The sequence below is a fragment of the Anas acuta genome, chromosome 3, assembly GCF_963932015.1.
Source record: "Anas acuta chromosome 3, bAnaAcu1.1, whole genome shotgun sequence".
Lineage (NCBI taxonomy): Eukaryota > Metazoa > Chordata > Aves > Anseriformes > Anatidae > Anas > Anas acuta.
The window spans coordinates 11,562,934-11,587,291 of NC_088981.1; the positions used below are offsets into that span (position 1 = coordinate 11,562,934).

Here is a 24,358-nt window from a genome sequence, read left to right on the forward strand (position 1 = left end):
TGGGTCAGAGATGTCATTTAATCAATGTACAATGTTGAAATCTAGACAGACACCAGTACAAATTCAAATGTTCAGTGACACAAATACCAATGTATAGGCACTTCTGGTAGACTTTCCTGAGTAGTCTATTTTGGTGAACAATCTTCCCTTCACACACCCTTCATGGATCAATCAATCTTCATTCCTTCTGCCAATGGACTTGCTTCCTCTGTCCTCAAGTATCAATTTGTCAGGCTCTGACTAATATCAAGAAAGGTGATAAATCCACATCTTACCTTACCACAGAGAGAAGTGGATTACTGACTGGAATACTCTTCTGGCTGCTGCTTCATGATTGCTTAGACTTCAGTGAAGCAGTCTTAAAGATAACCTCATACTGACTGTTTTGACACATACTCTGTGTTTCCCAGAAGCCTCTAAAAATCTCCATACCAAAGGCAAGTTGTGATATTTGTTCAACAGGCCTCATACTTGAAATACATCTAAAAGGCAAAGGTATTCCTTACTGTCTTATGCCTATGTGGCCCTAAATAAGATTAGAAACATCTTTTTGGTAAGGTGACAAAGATGTGGATGGAAAAAGCAAAACCAGAACAGATCAAACAAGAAGATCAGCCCTCAGATGCCATGACAGAGAATGCATAATGAGAGCCTGAATAGAATCACCAGTTCCATGACATTTTCACATTTTGGTTTCCCCTTTTTGGTCTTCCAAAAGGAACTTGGATTTAACCAAGCACCAAAACCCATGAACATGAACTGTACTTGACAGCTAATCACTGCAAGCTGCTCTTCACTCTGATTCTGTTATTCCTGTAGCATTACTTCCAGCTCACCTGATTTAAGGTAAACTTAGTGTCACAGAATGGATGGAGGTGACTATAACGATATCAAACTGCTTATCCTGTTTCACTAGACAGGACTTGAGTACTATTTTTCACACCCTGGCTACAGTGCTGCTCAGTTTTCCCATCTAATATCATAGAATAGAATCATTAAGGTTAGAAAAGACTTCCAAGATCATCTGGTTCAACAAAAATCCTACATGCTGAGCAGGGAATAATCCCAGGCCCTGCTAGAAAGAGAAAAACATTCATAACAGCCCAACAGGACTCAAGACTAGTCCTATTCTTTTAGGACTTACTATTAAGACTTACTATTTCCTAGTAAGTCTTTGCTGTTCCAGCCACCCAGCCAGCACTTCCAAAGCCTGCGTTCCTAGTCTTTGTGAGATCTGCAGTCAACTACCATGCTGATCTTCATAAGGCAGGAAGCATAAGGCTTTCATTTTGTTGTATTAAAAAAGCACAGATTTGCAGAAATTCAGTGCCAAATAAAATCCAGCTAAACAGGAAATGGCCATGTGGCTTGGGCCCTTCTAAAGGGGCTGTCTGTTCTGAGGTGATTTCACAGCAGCTGTAATTATGAAAGTGTTGATCAAAATAAATCATATTGGTCCCTTCCAACTCAGGATATTCTATGATTCTATGATCTTAAACTAGAGCTGTTTTCTCGTAAATGCCATCAGCAGGAAGTGTCCTTAAGTCTTGATTTCTTTCCTGCCTTGGACCGTGAAATTTTTGCTCTACAGGGACTACTACGTGGACCAGAGTCCTCAGGTGCTTGTAGCAGAGCTTTATCAAGTATTTATTTATGTTAATAGTTCTGTTAGTGGGCATTCTGGTGTAGAAGAAATCAGTGATGCTTGTGATATGACTGAAAACTCTGCCCTTCAGAAAGGGGAAGGACACTCACTGGTCTGGACAGTCCCCCAGAGGGAGGCAGAACTTCTGCACGTCGGTGTCACAGCTAGATTCGGAATTATTCCAGCTCTTGTTTGCATACCAGTAGCTTGTTTTCCTTTCAGCTGAACTGGTTTTATTAAAAAATAAAAAATAAAAAAATGTGCACAGATAGTCATGCTGGTGCTATTAAAAGGTCACTCCCTCTGAACCTGCATTGGCATTCTATCGCAACTCGCCTCATGTTCACTGTTTATTAACTGTATTTGCTGGTGCTTGAATACCTCTCTGTTATGCATCCGCTCTTTTACAGCTTTCTTTTGGTTGTGACACTATTACAAAGCCTTTTGTATATTCAGGAATTTAAACAAACATGACTTGTATGAATGAACTTTCCAATTTAGCAGAACCCTTGTTAGTTTGGCTTTTCAATTCTCATTAGCTGATCCAGCTATGGAGCTTGATTCCACATGGCTTGTGCTGGACGCAGTGGCCCAGCTTTAGCTGGGAAGTCTTTTAATGTAAAGACATAGGTGAAAAATATGCATTTCTTGATGGATAGGTATGGGGCTTGATTAGTTAGTTTCCACACCATCCTCTATCTTTCTTTTCAGAAATAAAGCTAACAACATAATGAAAAAAATAACAGAAGAAACGCTGAACCATGGGGGAAAAAGAAAATCTTTTGTTCCCAAAACTTGTTCTGTCAGGTAGACTGTTGTGAGAAATCTACATGCCAATTAAGAAATATTGGAATATTTTACTGCCTGAAGAAAAATGTTTTTAATTAACATTTTTCTCCAGTATATTTTGAAAAGGGCATATTTGAATATTCCGAAAGAGTCATATAGCTAAGTGCCTAGAGCTCTGACATGTTTAGAACTGATACCGTAACCACACACAATTAAATCTCTTTCATTCCAACTCATCGTTAAAGGATGTCGTGCTTGTAAAGCCACTGAAGGATATATTTCCTGTGGCCTTGGGGAGAAATATGTGTATGAAAAAATGCAAGATTTAGGAGGAACCTGACAGACACCCACATTACACAGATGTGGTCAAAGTAAAACATACTAATGCTTGTTTGCCAGAGGTTGGAGATAGAATAATAGGTGTGGAGATCTTAGCAGCAGTTACATAGCAGTAGATCTGGAATAATGTATTCTTTCTGAAATTGTTGGAAGATACCATGTTGTGCCGCAACATCTTTCATCTTTGTGGTGCCTGGTTAGTTTGCAACTTCTGAACAATGGTCACTTTTTTCACTTTCTGTTTTCCAGCATGATTTGTCTGTTGTTGGCTTTTAATTACTTGCATGATTTACAGCTTGTACCTCATCACCTTGTCCTCAGAACTGTCAATAAAAAAAATAACATCGTCCGTGTTCTGCCTAAATAAGTAGAAGGGAAGACAAAAAATACCTAATTTCCTTAATACTGTTTGGTATGATCAGATTTTAAAAACATAAAACTACCAGACCTACAAACACCACTAATCCCGTCTCATTGCTTTTGATGGCTCTACATCTCAACCCCCTAGTTGCCCTTCTAAACGCTTTGCCATGTGGTCCTGATTTCCATCTGCAATCTGGAGCTTTAGCCTGAAAAATCTTAAATCTGTTCTTACAAAGCTATGTTTGCGTGATTGTGCCAGTCACCAGCAATCCACTCCCCATTTTGCTTCACTCCATTTCTTTCCCACACCTTCATAATATTTTTGGGTAGCAAAGGTTTTCTGTCCAGGAGGCATCATAAAGCAGAGGGAGGTGTTCATGCTCTAAAATCACAACAGTTTTTGTAACAAAAAGTGTGCAGCTGGCTGGAATTGAATATATACAAATATACACAGAAATGCTCTCCTCTCCAACACAAAGGCATTTCATCTATTTGCTTCCTTTAATAGAAATGCTATGCCTAGGCAAGATAATTTTTGTTTGTTTGTTTAACTCCTGGCTGTTGCCAGGGTTTTTTCAATACCCATTATGTCTCTGTTCAGATTGTATAATATTTCTTTTTGCATTAGGCTGTTCAATTATAGCAGGCACACAACAGCAATACAGGATAACAGTAAAGAGATTTTTACCATGTGGGTAAAATATATGAAAAGAAATATTTTTTCTTTTTAGAGAGCTTTTATTATGCCAGAATTTTCCTCCAGGGAACAGACAAAGGAGATCCTCGCAGTCTATCTCAACATATATTAGCTAGTTTGGTTCATATTTCATTTAGAACTGGATGTAGAAGCAAATTGAAACCCTTCCAAACAGCCTAAAATCTTTGAAGCCTCCCAAGACCTGAGCCTCCATCTGCAACTAATTTTGCAAATGATTCATCTCTTGTCTTCAAAGAAGATATGGGTGCAAATTATAACTGTACTAAGCTACCTCAAACTTTTGAGATCTTCAGCTGAATGCAAATTTTCATCTGTTTTCTTTAAAATTTTGGTTCAGCCTGTTTTAACACTTAACCCATTGGATGTTTAGAGCACTGGGCACTTTATAGTTGTGGAAATCAAGCGAGTCATTTCTGTGCTTATGAAAGACTTTGGGTGTCTCCCCTGAGAGCCAAGTCAATTACAGTCAGATCTTATCAGAGGTTACAGCATTTGCTAACACAGAGTGACATGCCAAGTGTCATGAGTCCCCCACTTGAGTTGCTTGCTTGCAGTGCAAAAGAGCATTTCAACAGATGCCTAAATTACAGCATGAATTACAGCTCAGTCTAGCTGAGTAATGCTCACCGTGCTCTCCATGGGCTGGATGGTAAATCCTTACCTCATGTTGGGAACAGCCGGACCAGCTGGACCTGAAGACAGACTCTTCCCTTTGAGAAGGAAAAAGGTGCTTGCATCCTTTCTGCCTTTCATAATGCTGCCTGTCTACCACTTTTATAGTTTTCCCTTTGCTATCTAGTGTAAACTGTGTCCCTTTGCTGAGTGTGCTCTCAGATGTGGGCTAGGCAAGAGTACCAGAACAATGCTAATGTATTTTTAATGCTGTTTAGGCTCCACATCTGTAATCTTAAGCAGGGTGAATCATTTCTGATTTACTTTGATGTCAAGAGTACCTGGTCAGTCCTTTAAAAACACCATTTTGGTGTTACATTTTTATTTGCATCTTTTTTTGTGTCAACACTTGCACATCAAAGAAGGTCTTAACTCTTACCTCTTCCTTTCGTTGCTGTTTCTTGGAGCTGCTTTGCTCTGGAGTTGCTGCTCTTTCTCACAAACTCTCTGCTGAGATCTGTCATGGACTGGCTCTCAGGGCATGGATTCACACGGCTCATTGCCTCAACCTCCTCCAGATGTAACCCAGTGCATCTAGCGTCTCTTTCGGACTTTGAAGACATGTTGTTCATGAGTAAATGCTCACATGGGTTCTGCTAAGAGAGTTGTGTTCCATTTCTACTGTTGGTTAGCTCTCTGACTCTGACTTTCATTGTGCTATTATGTAATTTTAATTTTATGGATGGTTACTTCTAGAAAATGCGTTGTTTTCCCTCTCCATCCTAGATGTCGCTTCTTTTTTGGAGTCACCCTTGACTAGAATAGACACCATCTACTTTTGTGATGTTTTCTTTTGCTTTCGGTGGGATGGTAGTGCCATGTTTGAAAATACTAACGGGGACTGACTCAGGAACCCCTAAATGAGGGATTCCCATAAGGGTGTTTGCAGACTGCCATATGTCTTGTAAAAACCGTGGAAATAGGAAAGGAGGACACCTGCTGTTCCATGAAATCTTGTCCTGTGATGGCCCATAGTGCAGCTGTCTGGTCTTTGCAGGACGTTTGGCCTTCCCAGATGACAGGACCCTTCTGCTGCAGAGCTAGAAAGTACATGGATTTCTAGGGCTGTGTGTGTGGTTTGGATTTTTTTTTTTTTTGTGGTGTTTTTTGTTTTGTTTTGTTTCTTCTCTCTGAGCTGTTCACCTGGTGAAGATTTCCTTCACTTCAACTTTACAGACAGCAACTTCCCTTTTGGGGTCATCAGAGAAGGTTTCTGTTGGTTTTGTTACAGCACCAGTACCAAGCTCCTCTGGCGTCTAGACTGCAAAGTTATTACTCTATAATGTTTCAGCTGGTGCCTCATGTCTTAAGTGAGCCATTTTTATGCCAGCTTGTTCATCTACATTATATCATCAGAAAGTGGATGGAAAGGAATAATCTGCATAGGGACTACATGATCTGAGTATGAAATTAACTTTTTCTGTACCATCAGCCACAAAACTGTCATAATAGTACTATCGCAGCCTTGCCACTTCATCAAATGTGTCAGCTTCAAATGATCTAAAGACTTCTGAATTTCAGTAGGATTTGTGTATGTTTTTGTTTTCTTATACATTAGGTATGTTCTGTACCTCATAAAAGTTAGAATGTGCCAAATTGCTGTTTTTTCTACTGCTATCATATGTGAAGTATGAAAATATGCTGATATCAGAGTCCTTTTGTGTTTCTGTATAATGCTTACAGCAGCCTGAAAGCACTAGCATATTTCAGCAAAATCAGAATGCAGAGCAGAAATGTTTTGTATAACTTGCAGATTAAATTATTTGCCAGCGGACGTCTTGTTGAGCACTGTGTGTATTTGTGTTTCTGAAGCACGGTACGGCTCTTAATTCACTGTGCCCCTGAGCAGCTACAGGATGCCTTACTCCTGTGAGTTGAGGGGCTCTGTGCTGGCTGCATGTGTGTGTATGGGGGTCTTGGTGCCTGCACCATGGGTCATGGGGCTCTGTGGTGCTCCTGTGGTGCCATTAAAAGGCATGAGTGAGGGTGAGTACGTCGGTGTGTGACGGCTCATAGGCAGTGAGCTGGACTGCCCAGTGAGAAGACAAGGGGCCTGGGAGCCAGGTAGCAAGGCAGCCCTGGGTTTGGGTCTTTCTTCTAGAGCTACAGAGAGATGATAAGGTCTGTGGGAGCTGGCTGCAGGATCCATTAGGATGTGTGTGTCTCTGGGTAAGGCAACTGGAGATAAGAGGAGCCGGGGCCAGTTTCTGCATAGACCAAGTGTGTGAGGCCAGCTGCCACAGGGATACCTAGCGTGTGTGCAAGAGTGCTTGTGGTCTGCTCACCCTGAGGTGCTTGCAGGTGGGGAGAGCAAAGGTTGAGAGCAAGCTGTTGGACAGGCTGTACACCTAAGGCCAGTTACTGTGTTGGCATGTGTATTATATATGTTTGTGTGTGTGTATTTTCCACTAACAGGCTTTTATCCAGCTGAGCCAAAGAGGGAAGATGAGACTGTTGGCATTGTTTATTTGTGCATACTTAGCATTGAGCCACGTAGCTGGCCATGTGTCTGTGCATAGATCTGTCGTATGGCTGTGTTTCTGTGCGCACCTATTAGGGATACGTGCTCAGCCTTACTGCTCACTAGACCTGGGAACACGGAGCTGTGGCAGCCTTGCCTCCATCTGGCTACTGCATTTGGCAACTCCTAACATGTTTGTTGTAAACTCTGTGAATGCTAAAAAGCAATAAGGTATTCAGTGTATATTTTTCTATTATGACTGCTGAGAAATAACAGTAAGCTTTCCTGAGCAAAATATTGCATAAATTGCTTCAGACCTCCTGCAGCAGTAATTTGTTACTCTGCTTGGTGAGCGCTGAAAGATGAAGCCAGAGAGCAATATTCTGTTCTGAACAGACAAGAGCAGACTGGATTTTTTGTGTGTCATAACATTCACTCTGTAACTGGCTGGAAAAATCTGCTCAAAAAAAAAAAAAAAAAAAAAAAACTGATGAGAAAGAAAAGTTAGTTGCCTGCAAATTTTTTACAGAACAAATGAATGCTCCATTCATAAGCAAGCTCTTGTGGAGATGATATACTGCCCTCAATTGGTACGTTTAACTTCTGCTGACAAAAGTCCTGCTGCAGCTTGTTTATAAAACATAGTGACAGAAGGCCTAGAACATCTTCCACCGTAACCTTACACGATAAAACCCCACCAAATCCATGTGGTGTTATTTGATGTGCATTCCCTGTTCATTTCTACCTTGCTTTAAACAGAGCTTATTTGGGAGAAATGCTTCCAAGCTTCTTACAGAAATCTAGACAGCAGTTATCAAAATCTTACTGTGGATGTTCTTCAGAGGGTTCCACTCACCTTCACTGGGTTATTTGGGGTTCCTTTGTGTTTGTTTCCCTTTAGAATAAAAAGAAAAAAAAAAAGTAATATAGGTAATATTTCATAACTACCAAGAGTTTTAGTTGTTTTTTTGTTGTTGTTGGCTTTTTAAAAAACAACAACAAAAAGCAATGTTGCTCTCAGAAAATAAACATCTCACAGAGTTCACTTCAGGACTTGTTACCTTGACACCTTCTAGAGAAGCAGTTAAAGGCTGTGAGAAGAGCTACGGTTTATGCCAGGTCTGAAACTCCTCCTCCTACTCGCTATCAGTTTGTTCAAGCATCAGTAAAGTTGCCAGCAGGTATGTTTTGCAGGAGGGTGGAAGGTCAGGAGGTTGGCTCTTCATGCGCTGGAATACATTCTGTTGTGATCTGTTTTGAGCCTTACTCATTTGCTGGAAGTGGACCACGTGTGATTGTAGGTTCAGTAAAAATTTTCTGTCAGAATGATCCATAATTCTGTTTTTCTTGGCCTAACTCTGACGTCTCAGCACCTACTGTCAGGACCAACCTTAGGTAGACAAATCACTGCAGTTGCACCACTGAAACTTGGTCCAGTAATGCCAGCACCATTCCCACATCCTCCGAATGATGATACGCGCCTATGGCTGAGTAGGGAATTCAGTAGCTTTTTGTCAGCGCTTTGCAGGAGGGTGAATGGCTATACAGAAATCCCAGTTATTCCCACCAGAACAGCTTGTGGCTGAGGAACCAAGGAGCTCTTCTCATGTCTTGGTTTGGTTGCTTGTGGCTGTGCAGAAAGGTGGGACTGGGTATGGGGGTGAGAGCTCCTAAATGAATCTGTTGTGGGGCAAGCAGTTCAGCTGATCTATACCTATAACTTCAGGGAGAAAAACACCAGTATTCATCCAGTGGCAGCTACTTCCATGTGGCAATCTGATACTTAGCCTTTGAGCAAACTGTTGTAAAAGAAGCCTACGATTTTTATTTTTATTTTTTTCCTACTTTGCTCGATACTAGCCTTTCAGGTAAAATCTTGCTGTGATCAGATGGCAATAATGATGTATTAGCTGGTGTATGCATAATCTTCCCATTTTGTAGCATAGATCTGTCTTCTTCTTGTAGTGTGTTTTATCATCTGACATGTCTCAGAAGTGTCTCCTGCTCATCTAAATCCAGTCTGGAGCTATTATGTGATAGACAGAGATTACAGCACTTGCATTCTTCCATAGTGAACAAGCCACAAATGAGAAATAAATCTTGTCAGATCTTGAGATTTGGTAGAAATGAAACTGTTTCCAGCTGTCTTAAGCATCAACTTTTACTTGTTTTAAGTGCATCTTCTCTGTCTAGCTTATAACATTCTACGCTGTCTCTGAAATGCAGTGACCATAAATGTCAGGTTTTTAAAACTTTCAGTGGGGCTCTCACAGCCATCTGCAGTGCGGGGCTGAGATTGAGAACTCCCAGCCTGACCCCTCAGCAACCAGTTATTGCTGTGAAACTGGACCAGATCTGTTACATTCACAAATTTAAAGTTGAAGCTCACAGTTCCCAATCTTTTCGCCTACTGTCCAGCACTATGTGTCGTTTCTATTTCTGTGGCAGTGTTTCATAATCCCCAATAAGGATTAGAGCCACATTGTTTGGCACGCAGCACAAGGACACTGTCTACCCTTGAAATCCTGCAGCCTAGGATAATAAACAGGGTATATCAGAAAGGGAAACTACTCAATTGGAATAAGAAATTCTAGGTGTATTTTCATTCATTATCACAGTAGAAACTAAGGGGAAATGTTTTACCTTATGATCAGTCTTCATTTGATCTTCATTGATCCATTGAACCGTTGTGATAGTGGGAGAAATCAGGTTACAGGACGAGCAGTTCATTGATAAGGCAACACTTAGCCATGGCTTGGCACCAAGGTGACAGGATCAGCCTTGCCAATTCTTGGAAGCAGCTCTGGCCTGAGGGCCAGCCCCAAGGAAGCCTCTCACGTATACCTCCTACTCCTTGGCTGGGCTGGAACAGCATCAGATGCAATAATTATTGCAATTAATGAAGCATACTGTGATCAATACTCATACTAAGGCTACTTGATGCCACTTTGGCTTTATAACAGGTACAAAAAAGCATGCCTAATCTGCACCTGCTGTCTGTGGGTATGCCTATAAGTCAGCCTTAGAAGGTCTGAGAAGCCTACTCTTAATAAAGAGTGAATAATAATTATCATATTATTTTTCTCAAGTCTAATAAAAGGGACAGGTTTAACTCTGGTCTGTGCTATTCAAAATAATAGCTGGTCCCAAATCACATGTTAATAGAACAGTTTCAGTATGCCATAAGCACTGTATCAATGTGAGAGGTGTCAGTCAAGGGAAGTCAGGAAAAGCACACATGAAAGAGGGTGTTCATTCCCAGTGTGGGCCCACCAGAACCGTATCAAGCTGTACTTGTGGTCAGTGTAGGAAAGTTTGCCCAAATATGACTAGAGATCCATTTAATGACTCAAAATTTTTCCCTTGCTTGAGATCTTGAGATGTCTCTTCAGACAGGGAAGGTGTTTTGTTTTGTTTATATATATATAATATATATATAATATATATAATTATTCTAACATCTACAGGCCTGTTGGGTATTGTACAAACATCATAAGTGACAGCCTTCACCCTTCAAATCTGCTGGCAGAGACCAAATGTAGCAAGTAGGTGGGGAAAAAGAAGTCAGGGTCGAGGAAGAATGGGGTAATAAAAAATAAGTATTTGAATATGAACTACTTTGCTGTTTCTTTCCTAAGCATAAATAGATTTAATCATATTTCAAAGCTGTTGATATGCATAGAAGCTTAGAGAAAAGAAAGTACACGTGATAATTATATGTATGCATGTCTGGCAGCATTTACAAATAATAAGGATTTTCTAGTCATTGACCAGTATTGACTGATCTTTTTCCGTCTGTGTTGTCCCTGATAGCCACGTGCAAAGTGACTTTTATCATGACACTACCATAATACAGCTCTTCTGTATTTCAGTGGCTGCTGTTAACCTGTTCACATTTAAAAAAAAAAAAAAAAAAAAAAAAAAAGTGACTAGTATCCAGTATTGCTCGCTTCTTCAATTACTTTTAAGCTTTCTGAATATCTGAATCACAAATGTTCCTTGTCTAATTACCTGGTACCCTCTTTCAACATGTCATAGTAGTCATAGTATTACTTTTTTTTTTCTCTTTTTAATATTATGGAAATGTAAAATAACTTGACCTTGAATACCTTGTGGGGATTCCTTTAATATATGCAATGAATTATATGAACCCCCTGTTGATAGCTAAGAGAATTTCACCTCTTCTGTTTCATAACAGCTTTGCATTTCAGAAGCAGTGAAATTTCTGGTGTGAAAGACCATTTGGATTTTCTCATTCATTACATTTTTATTAATTTGGGGTATGCCAAACGAATAAGCGATCTCTCTCACTTCTGCTGATTAAAAAGTTCTATTAAAAAACTAGATGATAAATATATATGATACAAGATGAACTAGGTAATAAATCCAAACTGGAGACACAATGTAATAAAAAACCTTTTTTTTTTCAATATCTTACCCCATTTTTCTAGTATGCAGACAGCTATTGTCAGCTTAATTATTTTAAGGTAAGATCAGTCTTAATCAAAGAAACACTGGCTTTCTAATATTTAAAAAATAAAAAAAATAAAAAGCCTAAGTAGATGTATGCATAGTTAATGCAGTACACATAAGTTAACTTATAAGAATATAATAGGGCACACTAATAAACTGAGTTACAGTAGCCAATGATATAGTCAAAGTTAATACTTCATTGACACAACTAGGGAAAACTTGATGTCTTCATCTCAGAAATAAGCATAGTTGTCAGCTGTCAGATGCACCAAGCAGAAAGCCTGGTCTAATGACTGGTATGCTAGGCAGACAGAGGAGAGGGATGCACCCTAAAGTTTAAGAAAAATGAGCAGGTGTCAAGCTACCACTTCTGTGACTTTTCTAATGTCTGTATAAAATACCTCTGAAGTCATGAGCCAAACCCAGACATCTTGTTAATTACTTTAAGCAGGCACTAGAACAAATCATATGTTTACTTTTACATAGCTCAGCTTTTATTTTGTGTGCTGTTTATGGTTTTGCTTTCTCTTTAATGAATTCAAACTACATTTATCCAGAGTCTGTTTTCTGTGAGAGCTCTTAGTAAATAGTTGCTAAGCTATAAACTGACTTTTCGTCCTGTACAAGAATGTCAGCCACTGCTTCAGCTTTCTGAGCCCTCCACTTGGGTCAGTGTTATCACACCCTGTGTATTTGAAGCAGCTAGAAACAAATCAGTTGGAAAGACAGGTGAGAAATATCTCTTTTTTTCCCTTTTTCATTCTCTGTGTGTATACTTGGGGAAAAGAGGTGGGGAAAAGAGGAGAGCAACCTCAGAACTGTATGTGGTGGAGACCATCAGGTTGCTGGTCTTGTGTCAGTGGTGCAGCCCTGCTTTCCGCTCCCTGCAAATCTGGTTGATTGCCTTTTCCTCAGAGTTAAGGTTGATTTTTCACACAGCTTTAGTTCAGTGTTTTGTGGCAATTATGTAAATTATACGTCACACCACTGTGTGTTTTCCACATCATTTGACTTGACCTTTAGAACTAATAAGAGAATTATCATTTTTATGGGCAATTTGTGTTTCATGGTATGAAACAGCAAGACAGGGACTGATGAGGGGAATATCAGAATATACAAGTTATGTTGCAGGGTAGTACTAGGGGTTCATAAGTAGTATCCAGCATGAAACAGTGGCTTGTGAGCTCCTGAAGAGTAAATTAGAAGATATATTGTGGAGTAAACTCCCCAGAGGGGAAATTTCTTTCTAATCACCATCTGGTTAGCTGTTGTTCTTTTGGTTCAAAACCATTTCTAATACGTGCATGGATATCACATCATAATCGATATACAGCTATGGATATGTGTTTTGCCTAATTTAATAAAGGATATTACTTCCTCCATGCACACCTTGATAGGTAATACCTCGCAATGCTTATACATGTTTAATCTCATTTAATCTCACTAAATGTCAGCTATGTTATCTCGAGTTAATTCTGTCGGTTAAGCATTCACTGTATATTTTTTCAGTTACTTTTTTCTGATTTAAAAGCCGCTGTAATGAGCTTCTGTATGTATCCACCTCTTAAACTACTATGAAAGGCAAAATGTCAAAAGCAAAAAATTATCCATATATTTTCTTCCGCAACTCGCACAGAGCAAGCGTTATTGCTAATGGGTTCATCAACAGTACTGTGATATTCCTCTTTCAGCCTCCCTCTCCCTCAAAAAGACCTATGGAAAGTTCAAGGTGTCAAGAAAATTGTTGTGAAATTGTGATAAGACATGACGTTCGAGCAGTGAAGACTTCCATACCACTTGCTAAATGCCTTATTAATCTTACACGTGTCAGATGAGATTTTTCCTGCATTTAGGATGATGGCAGGCACGTAGGACATGTTCTGTGCAGGCTGTGGTTTGTGGGGGGGAGAAATGACAGTCTTATTCCTCTGACAGAAACTTCGTATTTCATATGCCTGTAGCAGTAAAGGAATTACTCATATACAGAGCCCTAGGGAAAAATGGGAAGAGTCCCAAATGAAATAATATATACCAGTACATTGGCCACTCCTATTGATCCTTCCAAGCTCCCCTCATGGCATGTCTAGCCTTCTTTCCACCAGATGTCTGCTGTGCTTACACAGTCAATGTTTCTGGTAGGTGGTTCTGTGTCCCACCACAGCAGAGCCATACGGCAGTTCAAGTACTAGAACAGGAGGATCCAAAGTGGACGTATCAGGCAGTGGAAATGCATCTCATGAGTCAGTTTTAGGCCAGTAGAGCTAAGGTGGTCTTGCTCAGACAGAAGCAGGAGACTCATGCTTTTTGTGTTCAGTCTTTCTTCTTACCAGTAGCGTAAATTCATTCTGTCTTATCTTATTTGTCCAGCACTTTGGCCTTGCACTTTTTCATATCTATTGTGTGTCCAAGGTTAAAATACTTCTGGAGAAGTCTGAATGGTTTTTGTGTGGTTTTGTTTGTCTTTTTAGCCAAGTCCATGGCCATGTTCATGCAAGAGGAAAATCTGAAAAATTTTGTCTTGTCACAAATACCACTTCACTAATGCGATCCATGTTGCAAATCGAAGTGTAGCTGGCAGCAGTGTGCTGATTTGATCTTTCTAGAGTCTATTGAATTAGTACACTGAAATCCACAGATTTGCTCCCATACTTAAGACTGACAGTGAAGTAAATCATTATTACAAGATCTGAAACCAAGAGAAAGTAAAAATCTCAAGGACTTCCTCGAATAGCCTGATTGATTTTGCAGTTACATAAGACCTGAGAGTACTCTGTAAACTCTTCTCACCTTGCAAAGGAGATTGCACCTGTTTCTCCTCATCATGCAATGCATTTGTTTTTTTCCCACCTTCTGCTTCTTTCTTCAACTGAGCACACCTCCTCTTCCTTGACACAGCATCTCTTTAGGCTTGTCCTCCCATTGAAAAGAAAATGTTACATATATAAAACAAAACAAAATAATATGAAAATCATCTGACTTGAAGATAGAGGCACCCAAAAACTTCACGCCAAGTTCCAGCTTTTTCAAGACAAATTATGAAAATGCTACAAGCTTAGTAACTATAGCAGCACAAACAACACCACTACAATATGCCGCAACAGATTGTTCATATGTCACTATTTTTCCAAAGTTCCTTGGCAAACATTTCCATCAGTAAACAAGTCAAGTGAGAGAATTGTAAAATGGCCAGCAAAGAGCTTCAGTCTTCTCTGGCTAATGAAATCAAATTCTGGTACTTATCACTATTATTCTGTTCTTCAGCCCCTGTTCTTTCACCTGTGCTGACAGACTACAGTTGTCTATTTCTGCCTTCCCCATGAGCCTTTTGCTTGTTACAGCACCATCCTCTTTGTATTGTGCATGTTTATCAAAGCCATGTCACGTCTAAACGTTGGGTCAGATTCTCACCTGGGGGAAAAACTTGCACAGATCCATTGGCATTGTCAGAAAGATGACAAATCATATGAGCTGGCACAGCATGGTGCTTGCAGCATGGTGCCCATCAATGGAACTGAGAAATCCATTAATAATGCCAGTCCACTAACACTTAGAGACAGCTTGATAGTTCATTTTTTTCATTGTCTATTTTGTTTTGCTGCTCAATATGTCAGTATCATCAGAATTTATTGTTGAGTGAAATGTCTGGGGAATAGGCCAACTCATGCTATATGTTAATGATGAGCAAATGTTAAAAGTTTAGGATTTCTTAATTGGTTATTGCTGGAATAATCTCTTGAAACTTCAAAATACATATTTCTACTCTACAGAATATACAGCATTTATAAAATCAGAATGGGAAAGTTGATTTATTTATGGGGAAAAAAAGAACCTGACTGGCAAATATTTGAAGACCTTCAAAATGAGAAACTGTTTTTTGTCTGATGATCATACTTATAACTTGAATGTTCCTTAAATTTAGTTAAAATTAAGGTACATTGAATTGTAAAATGTTTGTTTCTTCATATATTGAAATAACTGAGAAGAGTTTTACCTTTACTGAGGCTGGTAGAAGTTTGCCATGAGCTCCAATACGGAATGGATCTCACTCACAACTCTTAATGCTTGCACTTTGTGCAAGAAATGATGTTCTGGCTGTGCTTTGACTTTTATTTTGGCTGCTTTTCCAAATTGCAGAGAGGGGTGAAAAGATAGTATGAGGAAAAGAAATATTTAATCAAACACCCAATCTGACGAAAACAACACAGCTAACTGTAATTGTATCTTTTACTAATGGGAAAAAAAAAGGAGATATAAGTGGCTACAGGCCTCAAGTTATTGTGGACACATCCATCCATAGCAAGTGTGTTTAAAAACAACAAAAATAATTAAAGATCCTTTGAAACATACAGAAAAAGGAAAAAGGAATTTGTTTATCTGAGCTTTTCCAAAGGCAAGGAAAATCCTAGATATTTAGCTACACTCAATCAAAATGCATAAGCAAGTCTTAACACAGGGACAGGAGTGCAGTACCCCTTGCTGTCTCTCTCATCTCATCAGTGCTGACTTCTTTATGGAGCAGTACAGCTTCTCAGGGAGGGGCAGAGAGCGTTCATGGGGCCTACTGCCAAGTGAGTAAGGCTTCTGGATTTGGGAAGGTTGTGTTCCTTTCCCTCCCCATCCCAAAGAGAGCATTAAGTTTGTGTTCCAGTTCCCAGACAAATGCGGTAGTGTGTATGTATATGTGTGTGTGTATATACATATATATATATATATATATATATATATATATATATGCTGTGGTGCTGAAGATATGGGCAATGTTGCTGAGAAACAGATCCCATTGTAAATCCCATCTGTTGCTCTTTTCAGGGCATGGGGAACTGGGCGTTCTCAAGGTCTATGCAATAAAAATATATTTTGTTTCATTCCCTCTTCTTAAAAAATGATCATGACTCCAGAGTTGCTGTCCCCTCATTGTGTGTGTGTGTGTTTGTGCGGCTCCCAGAACTTTTCCTGTTGTTCCCACAACAGCTGGCTACAGAGTTATACCAGAGCAGTAAGCATAATTGGTTGAGTCACCATCCCTGGAAGCTATTAAAAGACATTTAGATGTAGAGCTTAGTGATCTGGTTTAGTGGAGGACTTGTTAGTGTTAAGTCAGAGGTTGGACTAGGTGATCTTGGAGGTCTCTTCCAACCAAGATGATTCTGTGATAATCAAAAGAAATCATTAAGTCAAAGTTGCTTTTCCTAGGCTGTCCCTCTGTTCCACTCTTCAGCAATTTAACGCGTTCATCACTGTTGCTTTTACACAATGCATCCTTGAGTCATCAGGCATGATGGACTGCACAGCCAGGCCTTTCCATCAGAATTTTCAGAAAGCTACACAAGACGCATCCGTTCATCACCTCTCTGTTTCTTTCTGTAAGCATCCTTTCACAGTGCTTGCCTCTCTCCATGCAAGGTAGCAACAGGTCTGGTAGGTATGTTTAACTGTGGCTCACTTAATTGATGACGTTTAATGAGGCTGCTGTCCTCATTATCCTGAGTTAGATTATGACAGAGTTAGTAACAGGACTTAACTTTTTTTGTAGGAGACTGCACAATTCACATGACAAAATTGTGCTGAACACCATGTCTTTCTGCCATTTATTTCTGTATAGCAAGGCAATGAGTTCCCAACAGGCTTAAAGACAAGCATAAATCACGAAGCTATTTATGACCTTCCCATTGATTTATTCTCAACAGCCAACAGGTGCCTCGTATAGAATTTATTATAAATGCAGAGAGGCAAAAACAACAACCTTCCAATGAAATATGCCAGGGAAAACTTCTAATCCTCTCTGTTTTCATAGCACTGCTCATTCTGAAAAGATGATGAGGGAGGAAAAAAATAAAAGAAACAAAGAGGAATATCCTGAAAGAGTTAGTGCCCCAGAGAGCTACATAATGACTAACAATTCTTTTTTCAAATGCTAAGCACTTCCTTCTCAGTACTGAATGACAATAGAATCATAACTTCATCAAAATTACTTTGAATAGTCTCATTAATGGCACATGGTCTTGGTTTGTCCCTGCCTCAAAGTGCGATAATATTTTCATACCAGCTATTGAATGTGTGTTTAGCTTTGTCCCTCTCATTCGTACAATACATTCATACTTATCAGATCATCTGCCTTTGTGCTTGGATATTCAACAATTCAATGAAAGGTTAACAATAGAAAGGGAGGCAGAAGATAAGATGAAGGCCTATTTTCAGTATGAGCTAACTAAATAATACGAAGGAAAGTGTATTATATTGTGCTGTAGAAAACAGCCTACTCCATCCAATTCTCACCCTAGAGGATATTTAGAAAGCATGGGCCCTAAATAAGATTTATTGAAGTACAGTCTTGCCTTCATTGTATTGAGTAGAGGCGTTCTCTTCTAAAATAGCTGATTAATAGGAGCAGCTCCCTTAAGAATGGTTGCACAGAGTATTCCTGTCAAGCCTCTACCTTGCATAAATATTTTTGATTAATATATGCCTTCATTGAATATAATAAAAAAAAATAAGCATTAATGCTCACCAGAGACCCTGCTATTTAGAGTGCTTATCTTAAATTTAATTTCATTTGCAGATGCCATTAATTTATTTCTAATAGGTCTCTAATTTGTTTTTATCTATTTTATGTTCAGCTCTTGCAGATATTATCAGGCTGCGCTTCCTTCAAAGCCCACCAGCTTTCCCCTCCCACCTCCTTCAGGCTTGCTGCTCTCCACAGAGTGTGTTTAAATTAGCTGGACCATTGCAAGCTAAGAGACTGATTAATCTTCAGATGTGCCACAAGATAGAACTCAACAGCCTAGCTGAGGGACTTGAGGTGGGAAATGGTGTTACTGCTCCAAGTCCTCTGTTCTATTTAGCAAAGCAGCAGTTGTGTCATATAGGTAAAGCCTGCCCTTTAAGTATTTTCTCTTCAAGTAAGTGGCAGTGGGTATTGTTGCACAGCACATAAACCTCTTTTTGTCAGTTTGTATTAACCACAGAATTGACTTGTAAGGCATTGGCACTCAGAGAGAGATATGAATAATGTCCTGTTTTTAACAAAGGGTACATCAGTGCTGCAGCATAGAGGGGAGATACTGGAGTTAGTTTCCTAGAAAACGACACATTTTCAAAGTTTTCTGCTGTCACAGCTCAGTTTTGTAGATGTCTAAGTTGATGGTTTCTCTGCAACTGTAGGAAATGAGATGGCTCCCAGAGCAACGCCTGATAGCTGCCCTGTTAGCTTGAACTTAGGCAGCATTTTTACTTGGTGCTTGTCTCATTAGTTTTAGGCTTGTGCCTTTGTTTTTCATTGCATATGAGAATACTTCATGGTCACAGTGTGTTTCTACAGGTGTGGTGCTGAGGAAGGTAGGAGATGGGGATCAATCTTCCTTAGCCCTATTTAGACAAAGACTGAAAGTCAAGGAAGGGAAGGATACTTCCCTCCATTTCTGATACTCTGATACAATTCTGATACAGAGGAATTATGTGAATTTTTTTTTTTCCAATCATCCAGGAACTTTAAGGCCAAACATGGAGATCAATCTAGATCTTTTGCAACCCTGACTAGGTCTGCAGTGTAAAACTGTCCTTTGTTTTTCAGTATGTATGAGCGGTAGTTGATATGTTTGCTAAAGAACAGTGCTATAGCCAAGTTTTCTCTGCTCTGTTGCAGTCAATATGTACTGTACTACTACCTCTAGAAGAAACAGAGTGCACATTCAACCATTAAAAGCACAGGAATTGATAACTTTATATTGATCTAAAGAATAAGCTTCTTTAGGGTTCTACCTCACCTTCTAACTGGGAATATCTCTAGATTTAATCTTAACCCCATTTCTTCTAAAAGGGGCTAAAGGGTGCTGGTTGAGATGAAGAGCATGGGATTCCTACCTCCTGGAACCATTTCTGAACTCAGAAAATTTGTTTAATACAAACAGATCTCCTGTGGAGATGATTTTGATGCCTATGATTAGAGGCTAGATATAAACCAGAAACTCATAGAGTCAAGGACCTCTGTTTTCTGGTCAGCCTTCTGACTGAATAAACTGGGAATGTTCATTTATAAACTTTTCTGTTAAGTGGTAGGATGAAGAAGGATATTCATGATGTTTTCAAAGGGCAGCTGATGTTCTTTTATTTCTTTGATTTTTGTCTTTTGTCCATATACTGACCTAAGCAACAAAATACAGGGTCTTAAGTAGGGAGGATCAAGTAATTTTAATAACACCATGCTACCATCCCTCATTATCCTTTTATTGTCTGGCTTAATAACCACTGTGTTAATGAACACCCAAACCATCCCAGTCTCTGAAACTAGTCTGAAGGTTGTTTTTCCAGATGAACCAATTTAAGCCTGATAAGATCACAGCAGGCCTGGGAATAAGGACATGCTACATTTTCAGGAACAAAAGCCTCAAGAGAACATGGATTACATGAGAGAATATTTTTAGACCTCTATCAGTGTACGTGGAAGTGCACAGAATGATAGGAGAGAAGGATCCTATCTGATGGGCTGCATACAAGCATGCTCTATTAGGAGGCTGGGAATAATTCACATTTATAATGAATCTGTCATACAAGTGAAGCATATACCTCCTTACAATCACAGTCAATTTCTTATTGTTCAGAGCCTTATGTGGAAGAATGCGTAGTGAGGTTTTAATGTTCACTTCACCTTCCCATTTATGAGACAATCCTCAGACAAGGGGACAGCCCGCAAGCTCTTTGTATGTCAGTTGTGTGAGGTTCTTTCCTTTTTGTTTTTGTTTATTTGATTTTTGCTTCCATACCATTTTTCTCCCCTCCCCCACACCACCCCAATGTGCAAGAGTGTTTCATACCAACATCATTTTTTTTAAGGTATGACTTGCTTAAAGATATTTTTATTAACATATTCAAGTTAGAAAATAAGATGTTTTCTCCAGATATGTTTACAGCCTTTTCTTTGGCCATCTAGTGGTTCATCCAGGGCCAATCTTACTCTCCAGGAGTGTGGAGGGAGACATTCAGAATGGTTCTACTATTTAAGGAAAGGTAAGGGTTTTGTGAAGCTAACCTAAGGTCTGTTTGGTCTTCATGCACCTCTTCAGAAAGAGAAAGGGACTACTTCTTCCTGTGACACCAGTCTCTAGGAGAAATCTCATTCACACAGACCGTCTGTGTGACCAAATTTCTGGGGGTGAGGGGAGGGAGTGGGGGGGAGGGGAAGTAATCTTCACCCAGGTAGGTTTCACTGAAGAACCTGCCGGGGGTGTAACCACCATGAGAATCTTCCAAGATCACGTGGTGCCCAGGAATGGGATTCTTGTGCTTTCTCAATTAATCTGAAATAGTTGTGTGAGGACAGATAAAGCAGAAAAAAAATCTATTTATAGCAACCTAATATTAACAGCACAATTACAACAAGCATAAAGATAAGTGTACAGAATGATGGAAAGCCACAATTGCCTCTCCTTTACCATTTTAAATCAGCTTCAGTGACGATGCTCTGCTGAAGCTGCATATTATCTCCACACATCAAAAACTGTGAGGAATTTCTTAAAAGGTAAGCGAATGCCTGGGCTAGACTCTGAGTGACTGTAGAAATTCAAGAGCTCTGGGACTGAGGAGCACTCTTTTGAATTTGCTGCGGCATTAAATGCTCTCTCCATCTGTAGAAATGCAGCAGTGGTCTGTTCACTTTCCAGATTGGCAAGTCTCACTGGATTCAACTTAGAACACAGCTGAAATATTATGAAGCAGGAAGAAATTAGGTAAAAGAAGAAATAAAGATGGCAGGGGAAAATCTCCAAATTCAGCCAAACTTATGCAAAAGCAAATTAAAGTGTAACAGTGATTTTAAGAAAGGATTGATGTTTCCATTATGAATACAAATATGAAATGCAGCCTACATTGAAGGAGTTATTGATAATGTTCACCAAAACTGGAATGAGTAAGTATTCATATTGATTCCTTTTATTGGCCATATGACCATCCAGGTCCTCGCAACATCCCACAGTGTTCCTCTCCATAGTGTTCATCCTTCAACACAACTATAGAGAAGGCTTATGGAATGTTCGTCTCCTCTGTAGACAAAGCTAGAAGTTATTTTTGATTGTCAGGTATTTTAAATTTCATCTAGATACCAAGATAACCTTGGAGTATGTTAAGGAGATCTGGCTGTGATCATTCATCTAGAGTGATAGCCTGTTTGTGATGAGAGGCTATGAATCATATCAGCCAGAGACGCAGATGAGTCTCTCTGAAGATGTCATGGAGCTTCAGCAGAACCCAGCAGTATGGATGATTCCCAGCATCCTGTCTCTAGGTGGGGTGGGGGGGATGGGGAGGGGATTAATCTTTTTAAAGTCATCTCTTTTTTGTTTGTTTTTGTTTGATTTGTTTGGGTTTTTAATTTTCTTAGTAAGCCACAAAATCATGCACTACAGAAAGAAGCCTGCTGCACTACAGAAAGAAGCCTGCTTCATGCAAGACCATGAAAACATGGATTGCAAGACATGTTGAAAATCTGAAAAGAAATTGGTTCTCAGCACAGATAGTGTTGGTATTTGTTTTGTGAGTCCTTATGTGCAGGGTCTTAGAGAAAACATAAAAGTGACCCTTAGACTATGAGTTGTGTCAGCTACTGGACTAGAAACAATTTACCTGTGTAAATTTACTTTACAAATATAATGTTTTTAATATACTCAGCTGTCATATAAATATGGGCTAGATATTTTTTCCAGTAAAACCTTGCCCATTGGTTTCTTTTAAGTGCCACACAAATATTTGGCCATTGACTATAGCAGATGAAAAATCTGCTGCATAGTAGATGCTTTCAAAAAATACACATGGTTATCACAGTAAAAGCAAGATTGTCTTCCTTCCATTTTCAGAAGAAATGTAGTTCTGTTCAGGGTACCATAAGATTATAAAAATAGCTATACTAATTCAACCCAGGGGCTGATTATGCACTTTTTTGTTTCCAGTTGTTGCTGCAGGCTGATGTATCAGGATGCATGGAACAAAGAGACTTTGGGATTTTGACTGCAATCGCTGGCACATCCCTTGTCCTCTGCCTGTTCTTTTTCACCACCATGCTGCAAGCAGCAGACCTCCACAGGGAGACTGACCATCCTGGTGGGCTGCTGAGGTCTTCATCCTTTCCCTTGTGCTCTTTAGCAACTTAGTAAACTTAGGTGAAAGATTACAGGCAAAGACATTCTGCATTCTGCCAAATCAATCATTTTTTGATTCTGACCTTCACTGGTCTTACATTCACATTACGTTCACATTTGGCCTCTACAACGTCAAAGAAAGATTCTCTGTTAAAAGTGAGTAAAAAGGTAAGAGAAATTGATACCTTGTCACCCCACCACAGAGAAAGCCTCCTTACTGCAAGTTTGGACTAGGACTCTTAGCTTTCCAATAACACAGTAGCTTTAAAAGAAAAATAAATAGCTGTACCCAGCAGTAGCTGCCCATGGAAGGGGAAGAAGTAGAATAGCATGTATGAGAGTACACATGAGAACTGTCCTAGACTCCAGTTATTTTCATATCAAGGGATATCCTGTACCCAGTGTGTCTGACTGTTTAGTAATCTTCAATGGATCTCTTTAATGACTTGAGTGTGAAAAGCAGTTTTTTAATCGTTTAGACAGTTGTGTTTTTTTGGGTGTTTTTTTTTTGTTTGTTTGTTTGGTTTTGGTTTTTTAATTGCAGGGACCTGGCTTCCTTTTGCTTCTTTTGAGGGCCCCAAGTTCTTGCATTAGAAAAGAAAATGAATACTTACTGAATCATCCCAGTAGTTCATCTGCTGCACAGAGTCGTCAGTGAAAATCTGAACCCTCTAAGGTAAGTGACTCTGCAACTTTATTCCTGAGATCCCCCAGGAAGAATGCAATAATTTACAGGGCATTGAACTTAGAAAAAAAAAAAAAAAATATATATATATATATATATATATATATATATATAAAGTAACACTCCTTACATTTTGATTACCTACTGTCCTACTGTTCATCTAATCATATGTCACAGATCCTTCAAATGGGATTTAAAATAAGCACTATTATGGAATTTTCTTTGGCTCAGTTTATAACTACATCTTTGGTCCTTAACCTGTGAACTTCACAGGTTAGAGCTTATAATCAAAGCAAACAAAAAATTGCTGTAGCTATTCTATATGGAGCCAAGTTTTCAGGTAGCCACTAGTTATTACAAGTGTGTTAGTTTGTGAATGCAAGAGGCTGTCACGTTTTTTGTAAGAAAACTTTTGATTCCAAATGAGGAAATTCACTTTTTTTTTTCTGTAGAAATGTTTTTAAGTAACTCTAGATATTTTTTTCTTTTATGACAAGAACAAACGATATTTTATGCTTTGCTTCATCATCATCATTCTCTTTCACCTCACAGCACTTTTGTATGACCAACAGCTACATACTGAAGAAGAACAACTATGTGTTGTGATAACAGCAGAAAAATTATTTGATAAATGTTAATTTTGCTTTCTGGTTTTGAATTAGTGGTATTTTTTTCTGAATGTATTTGTTCTTGAGAATGGTTAGCTGAATAACTTTGAGCTATAAGGTCATTTTGAAAACTCTTCAGAGGTGGTAATAGTTTGATGTGATATCTTAGACATCTGATAGTGTTTCTCTTTTCTTAGTGGCTGAGCCATAAAAATTTAAATTATGATTCTAGATTTTATCCCAGAATTCTGCTTATTCTGCCTTTGAATCTATTTTTTTTGTATGTAAACTGATTCCTATTTTTCATTAAAAAAAAAAAAATCTTAATGCAAAACAATCTACTTTCCAAGAAAGACTAAGCTTGTGTACAAATAAATAACTGAAAAGGGAATTAAGACCCCTAACTGCTTTTCAGTTTTCATCAAATAATCTCACCAAAACTATAAGCACATTAATGACAAAATGTTATCGTGTTG

General features: G+C 39.0%; 1 long non-coding RNA gene across 6 annotated transcripts in view; it reads left to right on the forward strand.

Annotated features, from left to right (window-relative positions):
• The window catches only part of LOC137853394 (uncharacterized), a 51,907-nt gene extending 29,284 nt beyond the window's left edge, over nucleotides 1–22,623 (forward strand). Inside the window, exons 3-8 of one of the 6 annotated variants that reach the window (XR_011094482.1) lie at nucleotides 18,078–18,262; nucleotides 20,390–20,466; nucleotides 20,905–20,977; nucleotides 21,120–21,185; nucleotides 21,836–21,972; nucleotides 22,401–22,623. This is a non-coding gene — a long non-coding RNA (uncharacterized lncRNA). Of the gene's footprint in view, nucleotides 1–18,077; nucleotides 18,263–20,389; nucleotides 20,467–20,904; nucleotides 20,978–21,119; nucleotides 21,365–21,835; nucleotides 21,973–22,400 lie in introns of all 6 variants that reach the window. The other 5 variants (XR_011094477.1, XR_011094481.1, XR_011094479.1 and 2 more) reach the window with 5 other exon arrangements.
• Nucleotides 22,624–24,358: the final 1,735 nt, after the last annotated feature.